Raw genomic sequence first — 14,142 nt, forward strand, 5'->3', positions numbered from 1 at the left:
GTCGGAGGGGCCGGATCGGGGGCTGCGCGCAGGGAGGCCCGGGGTGTGTTCGTGGCTGGCCGCTGAGGCCCGGGACTCGGGGCGGGGCGGGGGGTGGGTGGCGTGTCCTTAAACACCTGCCGTAGCGACTTACCCACGGGGCTTTCTTCCCAAGTCCCGCTGCTTCAGAGAGATGAGCAAGAAAAGGACGTGAAGGTGAAGGTGCGAGGCCACTTGCCACGTGCAGAGCCGTGGGCTTCCGTGTACGTGAACTTGTCCCCGGGGATCGTGGCCCCACGCGGTCTCCTGCAGGGGCACCGGCTTTCACTGTTTTTAGCGATGTCATTTGTCGTCCCAGTGGTTTGTTCCACTGCAGTCCATGCGTGTGTCAGTATCTAACGGCGCGGACCGTTGCGGTTAGTAGTGGGCCTCGAGGGTCTGCTTGAGGAACCTGTTCTCTCTCCTGAAGAACAAGCCCGCGTACCGGGCCGCTGCCAGCCCCAGAGGGGAGGCGTGTGGCCCGTCCGGGGCGGACGCGGTGGCTGCGAGGGCGCGGGGTGCGCCGGGTGGCGGCGGAGTCCGGCCGCTGCTGCGGGGCGGGGGGTGACAGGCGCTAGGCCCCGGGCGGCAGTGGCCCCACTGGTTGTGAAAAGGAGCAAATCTTGGAGCAACTATTTTTCCCTCTTAGAAACGGAATTACAGGTTCGGTGTCTTAAAAGCTGGACTTTCCCTTTTCCATGTGGGGTGGTTTCGGGGGGTCTTCGGCGTCCGGAGCGCAGATGCTTCCGTAGTAGGGCTGTAAGCTCCATCCAGGTTATTCTTGGTACGTCCGGGAGCTTCTGACATTTGACCCGCACCGACCCCGCTCGCGCATTCCGAGTTTTCTCTCTTAAGAGCCCTTTGCATCTTGTCGCCTGTCCTTATAGTTAAACCCTTACTGAAGTCTCATGGTTCAGTTGTCTTGGCTTTTCCATATGGATCTGTAATTTCTAGTAAAGGCGTATCTTCCTTTTTTCAAAATGCTTATTTTTGATTAGTACGGTTGCACCAGAAACCCCAGTGTGTTGGTAGCAGCGGCGGGATGAGGTCCCCTCGTCGTCCCTGGTGTAAATGGGAGCGTGCCGGTAGCTCGCAGTGACCCGTCATCCGGGGCCTCCAGCCACATGTGCTTCCCTAAGGGGCAGACTTCAGTGTCGCTCCTCGCCTGCTAAGTACATCTTATTTGCAAAAGGGTGACGGAGTCCTTAGCCCCTTCTAAGCACTAGTATGATCACAGGGCTTTTGCTCTTTAATCCGTTAACGTGACAGATCGCACGGGGCCACGTCTTTCTCGCTGGACCTGTGCCCTCCCGGCGTGACCGTCAGCGGGTTTGGGGACTTTGTTGTCTGGGGACTTAGACGTGCAGGGTCGCAGGCCTTTTCCAGCTACCGAACCAGGATCTGGAGTTCCGCGAGGCTCTCAGGTGGTCTCCCGGGGGCGCAGGAAGGTGCGCGTGTGCACCCAGGTCGGGTCGGGGCACCCGTGTGGGGCTGCGTGTGTGGGTGCGCGGTGGCCCCGAGCATGGGCTGCCGTACGCGTCCAGCACAAGGCTGTGCAGGTATTGGGTATTTTCTGCGGAGGCAGAAATTGGGTGCAGGTATTGGGTATTTTCTGCCAGAGGCAGCCTCTTTAAAGTTCACTATTTGCTTGTAGGTGGCGGGGCCAGGACGTGTCGATTTATCTCCCCTAATCTTTTAGGTCTCAGTGATTTTTTTCCTACAGCAATCTATTAACCGGGGAAAAAGTGTGAATATACGGCATCAAACCAAATCCCCTAGAAGAGAAAGTGAATAATAGAATATTTTTAAAGAGTCGTAATTGTGAGGTGCAAACTAAGTGCCACCAAGTTCAAGGTTTTCAGTGAAAAGATTTTTTGTTCAATTTGGTTCCATTTTAATTCTTCAGGTTACTTATGCGTCGTGTACTTAATGAGCTACACTCGCTAAAGATATGCTTGCAGCTTCTATTAAAAAACACTTGTTTCTTGGATTATTTGGTTACTCTATTTCATAGTTAATATTTTCAGATAAATTGGCAATATTTCAGGGTTGGTATTTAAAGTGCTGTATTGTTGAGTGCTGGGGATCTGACTGCCTGGAAGCTGACTTTGTTCACAAAACCGCTAGATGTATCACGGGACTGAAAGCGTCACCAGGATTTTCACAATGGAAGACCATTTTTCTAAATGTGGGTTGTGCATGAACAGACCGTTGCTCGAGTGCTCCTTGGCATTGATAGAGGACTTTTCTGGGGATCAAAGTGCAAAGTAAGGGCTAAGTACTTTCTGCAAAGGGGAGACTTCTCTTCCCCCTCTTGTCTTAGAAGAATCTGGCAGCAGGTAAGACAAACTTCTATAAGTATCTTCTACGAGCTTAGGAAACTTCAAACATTTCTCCTGTAACAAAACTCTTTTGTTTTCCTCCTGGAACAAGAGTTCCATGAAGTAGTTTAAAATAAAATGGAAATCTCTAAGGTTCCAGTACAGTTGGGTCTACAAAAACATTGTGATGGAGAATTCAAGATTTTAATAAGAATTCAAGATTTCTAATAAGAATCCAAGGTTTTAATAAGAGCTCCGCATCGAGTCTTTGGTTTGAAAGGCTATTTTTAAATATTTTGTGTTGACTAAACCTTTGTGAAGACTAACCTTTTGGTGGGCTTTGTAGTATTTGGGAGAATAAAAGGCATGAGTATAGGTTGATATAGAGACAGGCTATAAATGCCATCCAGGTAACTGTGATCCCCCTTTAAGGGGTTTATCATTGTTTCAGCTAATTCGTATCTTAGATAACTTAGTCTGCGGGGAAGTTTATATGCTTCTTTGGCTTTTCATCAAGGAAAGTAGCGTTTGACCTTGCTTCGGGGGCTGAGCGAGCTCCGTCTTGAGCAAGCAGTCACGGTTGACTTGAGATTGGTGTGTTCCGGGAGGTGCATAGAGTGAGGAGTTAGGGAAGGAAGGACACCCTTGGTTAGAGCGCTTGATAGGTGTTCTTGAAGGTACTGTCAAGGTGGAATCCCTCTCTGAACTTAAGTCAAAGAATAATGTTTCGGGGTTAAGGGTTGGAGGGATGGACCGAGGAGTTTTAAACAGTGGAAGTGGAAAGATACGGGGGAAACTTGTGAAGTCCTACGTACTTGACACCGTGAATCTGTACTGCTTTTAGGGAAGCTTTTAGTGTATATATGGTACAGCTGAAGTGTAGGACTTTTGTTTTCTCATTTGCACTCAGCGCTCTTTGCATGAAGTGAAGTGTTCGTGTTGGATTGTTCGGACATGCAGTCGGGGGTCACAGGAGGACTGTGCAAATCCTGCCCAAGGTATATGGACTGGAAGTCAACGTAAGACAAACGCGGTGCTATAGGGTGAGCAGTTGATCTTAAGAGACCAGATGCTGTCCTGTTAGTTTCTTGGCTTGGGGTAAGTGATGTACCTTTATTCGTTCACTCCATTTATGTTTAAATGCATCATCTTGTAATTCGGTTTCTTTGTTTTGCTTTATAAAATACGTTGTTTAAAAGACATCAGATCTACTTTACTTGAAATCCATGGTTTCATGCTACTCAAAACCTTTGATAATCTTAGAGGTGCTTCTTTAAAGGCTGTTGAATTTTTAGTAAAAAGTAGTTTAAAACGATAGGTTTTCTGGACTTTTTTTTTTTTTTTTCAGGTTGTTACCAGAAAGGTAGTGATCTCTGTTCACCAAAGGGTATTCTTGGAGATACATTTTGCTTTGGTATAAGATTGTGATTTGATTGATAGACAATGAGTCTGCCTTTTGTTTATAGGCTTGTTGATTTTTAATATTCAGTATGAGAAAGCAAATGGGATATGTAGGATTTGGTCTGTTTACAGCCTGACTTAGCCACTTGACTTAGTTCCCTTAATCAAACACTTAATACAGAATGTAGTTTTTTCACCAGAGATTTTGAGAAATGATTAGATGCATATAAATCATCTAATTTAATGACAACATTGAGATAAAGATGCATTTATTTGTGGTTTAATCAACCCGTTTGATAATTTCTAAAACTTAACGGGCTTCAATTCTGAACAAACATTCTAGATTGTGGTTTATAATTAGATTGAGTCCCTTTTTTTTTTTTTAACATTTAAAAATTCACTCTGAAATTGAAAAACTTCCAAGGAATGCTGTCTTAATAAAATTTTATGTCTTGCTATGCTGAGAATAATTAAAAAGCAATAAAATATGTTGGTAAAGTCAGCAAATCACAATGTACTTGGTAATGGCATTCTGTGTAATCTTTCTCCAGATTGTTTGAAAAGCTGTTGTTAATCTGGCAGATGCTATTAATTCCTCTGCTGGTAAATCTCACTGTTTCAGTCTTACCCTTTGCCCAATTCAGAACATACTCAGGATTTAGTTCACATTGAGTATCAAATAACCCAAGGAAGACTAGAATATTCAAAAGAATGAACCAAGAATCATAAGGTTTAAGAACTTGTGTTTGTGTCTGTGAAAAGGACACTCATCTCATCCATCTCTAGTTTCCCCAGTGTATAATTTAAAGTTTAAAACTTAATATTTTATCCTAAAGTGGAAAAACATTTTCTTACATAAGATGTGATGTAAAAGTAGGAATCTCAGCGTCTGAAACTCCTACGTTACAAACTGGTCATCTGCACTTGATCGCACGAGGACAGTCTCACGCAGCAGATTTAATTCTTCCCTGGCCAGTGTGGTCTACACTGTTCACGAACAGTAGTGTAGATGACTAGTAGAATTGAGGCACCTTTGCATTCACTGTGGGCACGCCGCATACGGAGCTCTGAATTTTAAGTGATTAGTACCTTTACCCCTTTGTTTTATTTTAAGGGCTACCATTTACTTTTGTACTTGCTCATAGTTGATATTCCTAAATCCTTCAGTGCTAAGACGTGATAGCCCGGAAAAGTTGCAAAGATGGGCCCTTAGGAGACTGTGGTTCTATGGAAAGCTTAGATTTTTTTGTGCCAGTGAATTTTCAAGTAGCAGCTCAATTAGGCAGAACTGGTCATGCATTGGGGTATCTTTTAAGAGTGATCTTGAAAGAAATTTCAGACCTAGATGGTGTTCATGAACAATAATGCCAAGAATGAAGGACCGAGTACTAAATGTAGATGCTTGGAGAAAAATCAATTTCGTGTGGATTAAGGTGGATGTTTCATAAGAGCTCATTTGATCTTTATATGCCTTGATATTTGAAAGTCCCGTCTTTCTTGCATTTTGAGTTCATTTCTACAGCCTTTATTTTAAAAAGCTAAATTGGGTGGGGGAGGATTAGGAGCATTTTCTAAAGTTATACAAGAACTTTAATAAAATTGCATTTAAGGAAAGCTCATCTGCTCTTGGCTGTTCTTCTGGCTTTAATCGACAGCCTCATTGCAAACTTGGATACAGGGACCTGTGTTTCTCAGAAAAACAAAAACAAAACCACCCAAAACCTGTCTGGTAGGATTTTGATTCTTTATTCTTACATGAAAATGTAGTATTATTTCCTTCAGCACTCCACCTTTTCTTGTTTTTAAAGATTCTAGAGGGGGAGAGAGCACGCACCGTGCCTGAGCGCAAGCCGGGAGCGGGGAGAATCTCACGCAGACTCTGCTGAGAGCGGAGCCTGACTGTTGGCTTCAGTGTCACTGCCCTGCGTTCACGGCCTGGGCGGAAACCAAGAGCCGCGCACCTGGCCTGCAGCGCCACCCAGGCGCCCCTTCAGCACCCTTCCTCTAACTAGAGTTCATTTTTCTAAGAACAAGGGTTAAGGCCATTTTTATTTTTTATGAATCCCGTATGCAGGTCCATGCTCCGTCAGCTAGCTGTGTATGTGTCTGCATCGCGGATGTTTCCCCACACCGAGTTTGGCCTTTCAGGATGGTGTTTTATCTTTTGCTTTGTGTTTCCATGCGCAAGTTTTAACTTTAGTCAAATCATCAATATTTTCCTTTTGGCCTCTGGGTTTAATGTACAAATAATTTTTGAGAAGCATTTATTGAATATACACATTTATCTAATGGATATTCTTAGTTAAAGCATCTCTTCTCTGAAAGTGGGGATTTGTACGATGTCCTTTGGGTTTGGGGATTTAAGATGTTTTGAGGTCAGACGGTGATGCTTCTCTAGTGAGCGCTTGAACGCTGTCTGCTCTTGGCCGTCATCCCCGGAAGGCCTTTTCCTGGACGCTTTCCAAAGCAAGATAACGTGGTTGCGGCAGTTAAGTAGGAGCTCTCACCACTCATCACTGGGCCTGTGGGGTGACTGAGCCAGTTAGAGGCCAAGCCTTCCTCGAGATGACGGGCTAGTAGAGCATAAAGGGCCTTTCTGAGGGTGGAGAAGGGGCTGTGGGGCCGTGGGGTCCTGCGTGCACCGGAAGCTGCGGCGGGCACCCTGGCCCCTCGCCCTGACGCCGCCATCCTTCCCGTCGGGGCATCCCCTTCACCCGCATTCTTCTGTGTCACACGCGGGGCCCGTGCAGCCGAGCTGAGGGCCCGGAAATACCATTTTCCTCGCCTCTGCCATCTGACACTTCCCGTCTCTGAGGACGTGTGGCCTTGCGAGTGTCTCAAAGCCTGGGACCAGGAGTTGAAGGTGGGGTAGCTGGTGCCGCTTCCTCCTCTGTGGTCGCTTCCTCCTCTGTGGTCGACGTGGGTGACAGCCAGGGAGCCGCAGGCTCCGGGGCGGGGCCTCAGGGAGCGGGGCCGTCGTCGGGGTGACCGCGGAGGCCTGCAGCACTGAGGCCCGGGGCGAGCACAAGTGACGGAAGCGGAGACCCCGACCCAGGGAGACCAGACTTCAGGCCGGAACTTTGCTGGAATCTAAAGTCGCGCACGGAGAGGCTGGTCACCCGAAGACGTCCCGAGGGTGTCGCCCCGGCCCGGTCGGCCGAGGACGTCAGCGACCAAGCTGCTGTCACCGTCAGGTTTATTCTTGGCCGCGAGGGAGACGACACAGCCGACGAACCACTCAGCTGCTCACCGCTACAGGGAAAATACCGAGTTCTTGTAGGATTTTGGAGAAGAGTGAAGAGTAGGGGAATGTGAGGGAACTTTTGGGTGGCCTTAGAGCAGGGCCGCCCGGAGAGGTCGCCGTCGCTGCTCGGGGGGCACAGCGCCGCCTCTCCGGGGGCTACGAAGCCGAGCGCTGTGGAACGCGGCGACCGTGACCGTCCCGAGGCTCTGCGCCTGGGGTGCGACGCAGGCTCACTTCTTGGCCCAAGTGACTTGGATCCTCCAGGCGAAATGAAGTGCTTCCTTCCTACCGTCAGGGTTCCCAACAGCGGAGTTGCTGAGTCTGATTTTAGAGAACCGAGTTTCTTCACGACTGAGAAAACGGACCCCCGGAGGGGGTATGACTATGGCACGTTCCGGGAGCAGGAGCCCTGAGGGGAGCCCTGCTTCCTGTTGCCAGCGAGGGGGTGTTCCTCCAGCCTGACGAGCGGCTGGGCAGAGTTTTACTTGAAGTCAGTTTGTACTTTCCTCATTTTCCAGCAGCGTGTGCTCAGCCTCAAAGGACATTTATGTCATCTGGTCTGCGCCCTGCTGGTCGGGGACTCCTTGTCCTCTCTGTGGACCACACATGCACAAATCCTTTCCGGGTTTTTTTAGGATGGTCGTTGGACCCTGAGAGGTGTCTGGTGAGGGTTGAAGGTCACGTATTCAGTACCGATTTGCCTCGTCCCCTACCGTGAATTCTTGTGAGCAGTGAAAGATATCTCTGAAGGAGTCTCTGCTAATCTGAGCTTCTGGAATGAGTTGCCTTGTCAGGTTTGAATCTACCCCCTTTTCCCTGCCTTTCCTCCCCCCCCCCCCCACCTAACACATACAGTTGGAAGCCTGTGGAATGCACTAGGCCCTTAATGTTAATACACTGTGGTTTTTGTCTTTCGGGAGCTCTGTTGGAGGAGATGGATATGAAAGCAGGTGGTCGCAGTAATCCGATAGTGGTAGACGGGAGGTGGATTGTGGGAGACACAAAATTGGTGTTGATGAAGTGCCCGTTTCCAACTTCCTTTTGAACTCAAATGACTCTTGAGTTACCTAGAATTTGGGCCTTGCAACGGGATGTATCTGGGCTTAGAGTCTAACAGTTAGAGAAGAGCACATCCTCCAGAGGTTTTATGATAGCTGGTAGGCCTGTGGCTTTTCATAGACCCCTCTGCGATGGCCCAAGAAAGGGTATGTGTAGGTTCATGAAGCTTGACACTGCTGTCAAATGGTGAGGAAATGAGGGATTCAACCTTTATCTTTTTGTTATGAGTGGGGAGACACCTTGTGAAACCCTTATGAGATGCAGGGAGAGTAAATATCTTGTCTCAAATCACTCAGCTGGTAAGAGCGTGAGCTGCTCCTGGTGCTGAGTTGGACCGTTTTTGGAATGACGTGATAGAATGACTTAACCAGAGGATATTTAGACTGAAGGAATTAGGAATTGTTTCCAAATAGTTCTATGTATTCCTGGGGGATTCACTTCTTACATGCTAGGTTAGGCTGCCAAATGCCTGGCATTTTCTAGCACTGAGGACGTGGCTGTGAGAAACATCAACACTTCATTCTGCCGTAACCTGGTTTCCAGCAGAGAGCGTGCTTTGGGCTGGGAAGGTGGAGTCATAAGTAGTCCTGATAATTCTGCTTTCGTCTGTTTTGCGGTGTGAGCTTTTATTTCAAATTTCAAATTCCTTTTGAATAGAAGGTGGCCAAAATCAGTTTGAAAACAAAACCACTTTTATAGAGAGAAGTGGAATCTGGTGATGCTTTATTGCTCTTCACTTCTCCTGGAATAGAGTTCTGAAAATACGAGTTGCAATCCTGTCTCAAACCTGAGACTCAAAACATGAGTAAAAACGTTTATATCTGAAGATTAGAAGGCAAAATTGTTCACAGAAGTTGTGCTGTATATATATCTCACTACTGAGCACCACACACTGCTGAATCCATAAATATCAAAATTCTTAAAAGCAAAATTCCCCAGTGTTGACAAATACTACAAGACATACAAGGATATCCACTCCCTGTTCACCCACTTCTCGCTAAATATCCTTGTTGTATAGATCTGATCTATAAACGTGTTGCTTTTCTATTTGTAAATCATTTTGGTGTTGCTTCAGGCATTCTGATTAGTCCTCTTTCTCCTGGTTTCTTGACCGCTTAATCATCCTCCCTCCCCTTTGAAATTTGCTGTTGGCATTCTCATGCTCATTATTAGCTGACCTAGCGTTCTCCGGCCTCTCACCCTTATTTCTCCAGCATTGCTAATTTGCTGCCTAAATGAACAAAAACTAAATTTAGATGTTGACTCTAACATGGGAGTGTAAAAGATGGAAGTCCATGTGATCCCTCCTAAGAGGATAAAGTTTGAAAGCAAGGGTACGTGTAGGTGTGTTCTGTGTCCCTTAGAACCTTGTTACCTGGCTCTTCGGAGCTACCAGGACCAATAGGCAGCAAGGTTTAGGGATGGGGCTCCAGGGAAAGGAAATGGAGGCTTTCTCTCAATGGCGTGAGCCTTGCTGAATGAGTTCTGTTAGGTCCCACAGGATGAAGAGCTTCCAGGAGATCCTGGATAAAGCCTGGCCTTCAGAGGTTTGAAGGTTTCTAGGAGTCAGACTATGAAAATGTGCTGGATGTCTCTGACCTCAAAAGCCCAAGAGGAAGTTGAATGACTAGAGTGGGTCACCCTTGCTTTTGCACCTGAGCACAAAAAGGCGTCCCTCTGCTCTCTGCGGGGGAGTGCACATGGTGCACGTGGTGTGATTTAGAACCAAGTTTCTGGTTCTCACACTTACCTGAGGAATTTGCCTAAGTACTGACGCCTGAGAACAGACTCCAGGGATCCTTATATAATAGGGCCTAAGAATTTTAAATTCCCTGACCGCCCAAGTGAATCTAACGTGCAGCCAGACCGGAGAACCACCAGACTGGAACCAGCAAAGATAATCTATGTAGGACAACCTGCAGCCGGGAAAAGGAAAATCAAAACAAATTTGGAGTGACGTATTCTACTGGAGGAGGAGACGCATTAAATACTTGAAAAAATAGAACAAAACCACCTATGGAGATTCATTTGCAGCACCTAAAAAAATCTTAAGCATGATTCCCAATTAACCTAGTTCATGAATAAGAGGGAGGTTGGTCCCTGCTTAGACCTGAGTTCATGTTCTGAAAGATCAAGTAGAAAAATGTTTCAAATTATGGAAGTACAAAAAAATAATAAAAGATAAAATCACGAGAGGAAAATATGAGAATGGGAGAGTAGATTCCAGAGGTCTGAAAATAACGAAATTCAGTGACGTGAAAAAAGAAAAATAGGAAAGACGATAATTATATGTAAACAGTCTTCCTGACCTGAGCACAGGAACGATCTGGGCCAGCAAATTGAAATGGCTCACCAAGGTCTAGGCTCACCTGATGAGAAAGTCCTATGGTCTAGACCTATTCTGGTAAAATTATGTTCTCTAGGCTATAGATGGTTCCAGGGAGGAAAAAAAAAAAAACCCACAACTTACTTTAGAAAACAGTGGGAAGTGGGAACCAGCCTGGCATTGGCTTTCTCATCTGCAAGTCAGGAAGAGAAGAGCTGGGGATATCCACACATTACTGAGAGAAATGGGCCATAATCCAAGAATCCTATTTCCAACTTATATAACTTACCTGCTTACATGAAAGATGCTTGAGGAGATGCACAAATTCAGAGAATCACCCGTATATAACCTGTTTTAAGGATAGGTTGCTGACCTATCTTGCTATGCTACGCTGACCACATGCTAAATGAACCTAAATAGGGGCTTCAAGATGGGAAAAGATAGAGCAGATATTCACCTTAGCCCTTAACATATATGTGTGTTGAAGATTAGAAACTAAACCTAAATGGATGGAGATGGCTGTCCAGGGAATTTGTAACTTAAGTGCAAAATAAGGACACGTTACTTTTAGGCTTTCTAGGAAAGACTTGAACTACATCAGACAACTTGAGAATGGTGGCCAGAGAAGTGGAAGGAAGCGTCCTAAGAAGACTATAGGAATGTTGAGGAGAAATTAAAAACAACACACACACACTGAGATTACCAGGGGAATAAAAGGTCATGGTGGGAAAATCCAGTGTATCTTACTGGAACTAGTTGTAATATTTGTTTTCAAAGAATGAAGCCCTATCATCTTGTGAGAACAGGGGAAGGAAGGTGGACTCATAGAATGGAAAAATGTAGAAGAATGTCCAATTAATAATGGGGAAGGGGGGCAAATAAGAAATTGATCAGTCATTTAAGTAAAAAACTGCATCATAAAATCACTAAAAGAAGGAACAAAAGGACGAAAATCGTATTAGTCCTTGTGTTAAACGTGAACAGAATAATTACAAAACTCAAAGCCAGATAGGAGACTAATGAGAAGAGTAAACCAAGCTAGATCCTGTTTATGGCTTACTGCCATTTATTGTCCATTGTTAATGTTTATAAGAACATTTGAAAGACATGCATTAAGGTTAAGTATCATTTTTATCATTTTAGAAAGTCCAAAATAAGTCAGAGCTGTATTAAAAGAATAGGATTGAGAATCGTTAGGAAAGAATAGATATTGAATAAAGACGAGACAAATTTGACAAGTTAAAAACACACCAAACGTCAGTTAAACTATAAAGGAAAAAAGTGAATAAAAGAGAAAATCAATACACATAACCCATTATGTAATCACATTTGGCGTAGACGACCAAATACTTCTTGGCATGTGCTAGAGCTTCATAAGTCCTTTCCAATGAAAACTAATAGGCATAAGAAGGAACTTAAAGGCAATCTGTAAAATTTTAGAAAAAATGATTCCTAGTACAGTTTCAGTTACAACCAAGTTATCTAGTTGTGCTATATATAGTATTTCTTGAAGATTTTAGTAAGCGTAATAGCAAAATAGCAAAGATGTTGAGGAGAGGTTATTTCTGTAACTGAGAGGTGTAATTTTATACCTAGAAAACAGTCTAGTAAGAAATAGAATTTGATAAGGTCGCTAGATACATGGCAACAACAAAAATATCCGTGGTCTGCCCTCTAAGCATCTAGAAGTAAAAATGAAAATAATTGACAAAACCATATATTTAGTGACAGATTCAAGATAAGCCTAAGACCTACGTGAAAAAAACCAAAGTTCTCCTAACATAAAATCAAATCTGAACAAATGAACTCATCCTAAGATGGAAGATTCAATAGCGATAAATATCAAGTCACTCAATATACTGCTTTAAAGCCTTGTCATTTCAGATCCAAACATGGGTATTTTTTAAATTGGAAGAAATAAATTAATGGAGAATAAGTGCTTGGATAGAAAATTTACTGAAGGGGAAATAGTCTCATTCTCCAAATAGAGTATAATTCCGTACCCCATATAGTTAATGTAGTATTATGCTTAGGACAGTTTACATAGGGGAGTAGAACAATTTAAAAATTTGAATACTTGAATAGAAAGGAATTTCACACATGGTGATAATTTTTTATGGAAAGGTTAGATTAAGAAAAGGGTATTCACTGAATGGTACTGACACAATGGAAGGAAATACGAGTTCTTCTATATTGGAAAAAATAAGACATAAAAAGTCCATAGTAGTAGAGAACTTCATAATCAAGACGAGAAGCACAAACTATCAAGAAATACTGACTTTAAAAAATAACTCTTCAAGGGGCCCCTGGGTGGCTCAGCGGTGGAGCGTGACCCCGGGGTCCTGGGATCGAGTCCCGAGTTGGGCTCCCTGCATGGAGCCTGCTTCTCCCTCTGCCTGTGTCTCTGCCTCTCTCTCTCTGTGTGTCTCATGAATAAGTAAATAAAAAATCATTAAAAAAAAATAGAACTCTACAGGATTAGCACAAGAGACCATAGAGTCAAAGGCGCCCCCGGCCCCTGCCTTGAGACTAGTAGGAAGTCTGTGGAGAGACCTGGTGATGAGGAACAGGGTAATGAGTTAGGACCCAGGCTGTTCAGAAAAGGGCAAACCCAAATGATCAACAAATGAAAGATGCAAATTAAAATGAAGCTTTCCACTTAACAGACTAGTAATTTTATTTTTATTTTTGATAGCACGTCAGAGTGAGTGGAGTTGGGGTTTCGGGGGGGGGGGGACGCTCAAGCAGGCTCCGCGCCAAGCAGCCCAACACAGGGCTCGATCTCACAACCCCGAGATCCTGAGCCGGAGTCAAGAATCGGGCACTTAACTGACCAAGCTGCTCACAAGCCCGTCAGGCTAATAATTTCAAAATCCCACTCGATCGTGGACATGATAGCTAAGGTACTCCTGTAACCTCCTGCAGTGTTCGACTGATTTAAAACATCCTGTACTTCCACTCGCGGGACTGCCTTCTAGAGTGAAGGCACCCCGAGGTGGTGTGGGTGTGAGGATGGGTACTGGGACATCGCTCATAGGGGCACGGCAGTGAGAGCCCGAGTGCCGTCAGGAGGGGACGGCCCCCGGCTGGTGGCACAGCTAAGTCGCGAATGGTGCCGCGTGGGCCCGAAGAGGACGGCCCTGCGAGGGGGGGGTCTCTAGAGCCGCTGGCGGAGGGACAGATGTGCCCAGAGCTCCAACTGCCCATTGTCCCCAAACAGTGCACGTGGAGTGCCTGCGTCTACGCGGCCATGCGCGTGGGGCGGGGGAGCCCCCTTTGCTGCCTGTGGGCCAGGGCTTCTGACTTTCCCACAGGACACACAGCGCGGAGGCTGAGGAAGCCGTGGACTCGGGCCGGGGGGAGAACGTGACCTAATGACCGCGAGATGTGAGGGTTTATGAGCGACTGTGGACGTAGGCAGGTTTCAAACCAGTCGTCTCTCGGTGTCTGACTTGAAGAAAAGTTGGGCCTGCCTATTTACCTGTTTTCTCCTAAAAATGTTAACAAGAAGCCTGGAGGATGCCACGGAGTAGCCTGAGCCTCTGGGGGCTTTCTCGCCGTCCTGCAGCGGGCGCGGCGAGGTGACAACAGTCCAGGGGTGCTGGCGGCCCTCGACTCCTCGCCTGGAACAGTGGGACTCCCGGGAGGGGACTGGTTCCCGGGCGGCCTTTCACCCCGAAGGCTCCAGTTGGTCGGTGGCTGCAGAGCAGTGGGGGGAGCGAGGGCTGCAGCGGTGCTCGGCGGCGGGTGAGGGCCCGCGCACATGCGTCGGT

General features: G+C 46.0%; 1 protein-coding gene across 11 annotated transcripts in view; it reads left to right on the forward strand.

Moving 5' to 3' along the window:
- CADPS2 (calcium dependent secretion activator 2) overlaps positions 1-14,142 on the forward strand; it is a 454,201-nt gene that overhangs the window by 53,040 nt on the left and 387,019 nt on the right. The window contains exon 1 of one of the 11 annotated variants that reach the window (XM_072783285.1): positions 3,258-3,437. The exons of 9 other annotated variants lie outside the window; for them this stretch is intronic. The gene's annotated coding sequence lies outside the window, so the exon portion shown is untranslated. Of the gene's footprint in view, positions 1-3,257; positions 3,438-14,142 lie in introns of those variants that run through there. One more of the 11 variants, XM_072783293.1, reaches the window with a different exon arrangement.

Source organism: Canis lupus, chromosome 18 (assembly GCF_048164855.1).
Source record: "Canis lupus baileyi chromosome 18, mCanLup2.hap1, whole genome shotgun sequence".
NCBI lineage: Eukaryota > Metazoa > Chordata > Mammalia > Carnivora > Canidae > Canis > Canis lupus.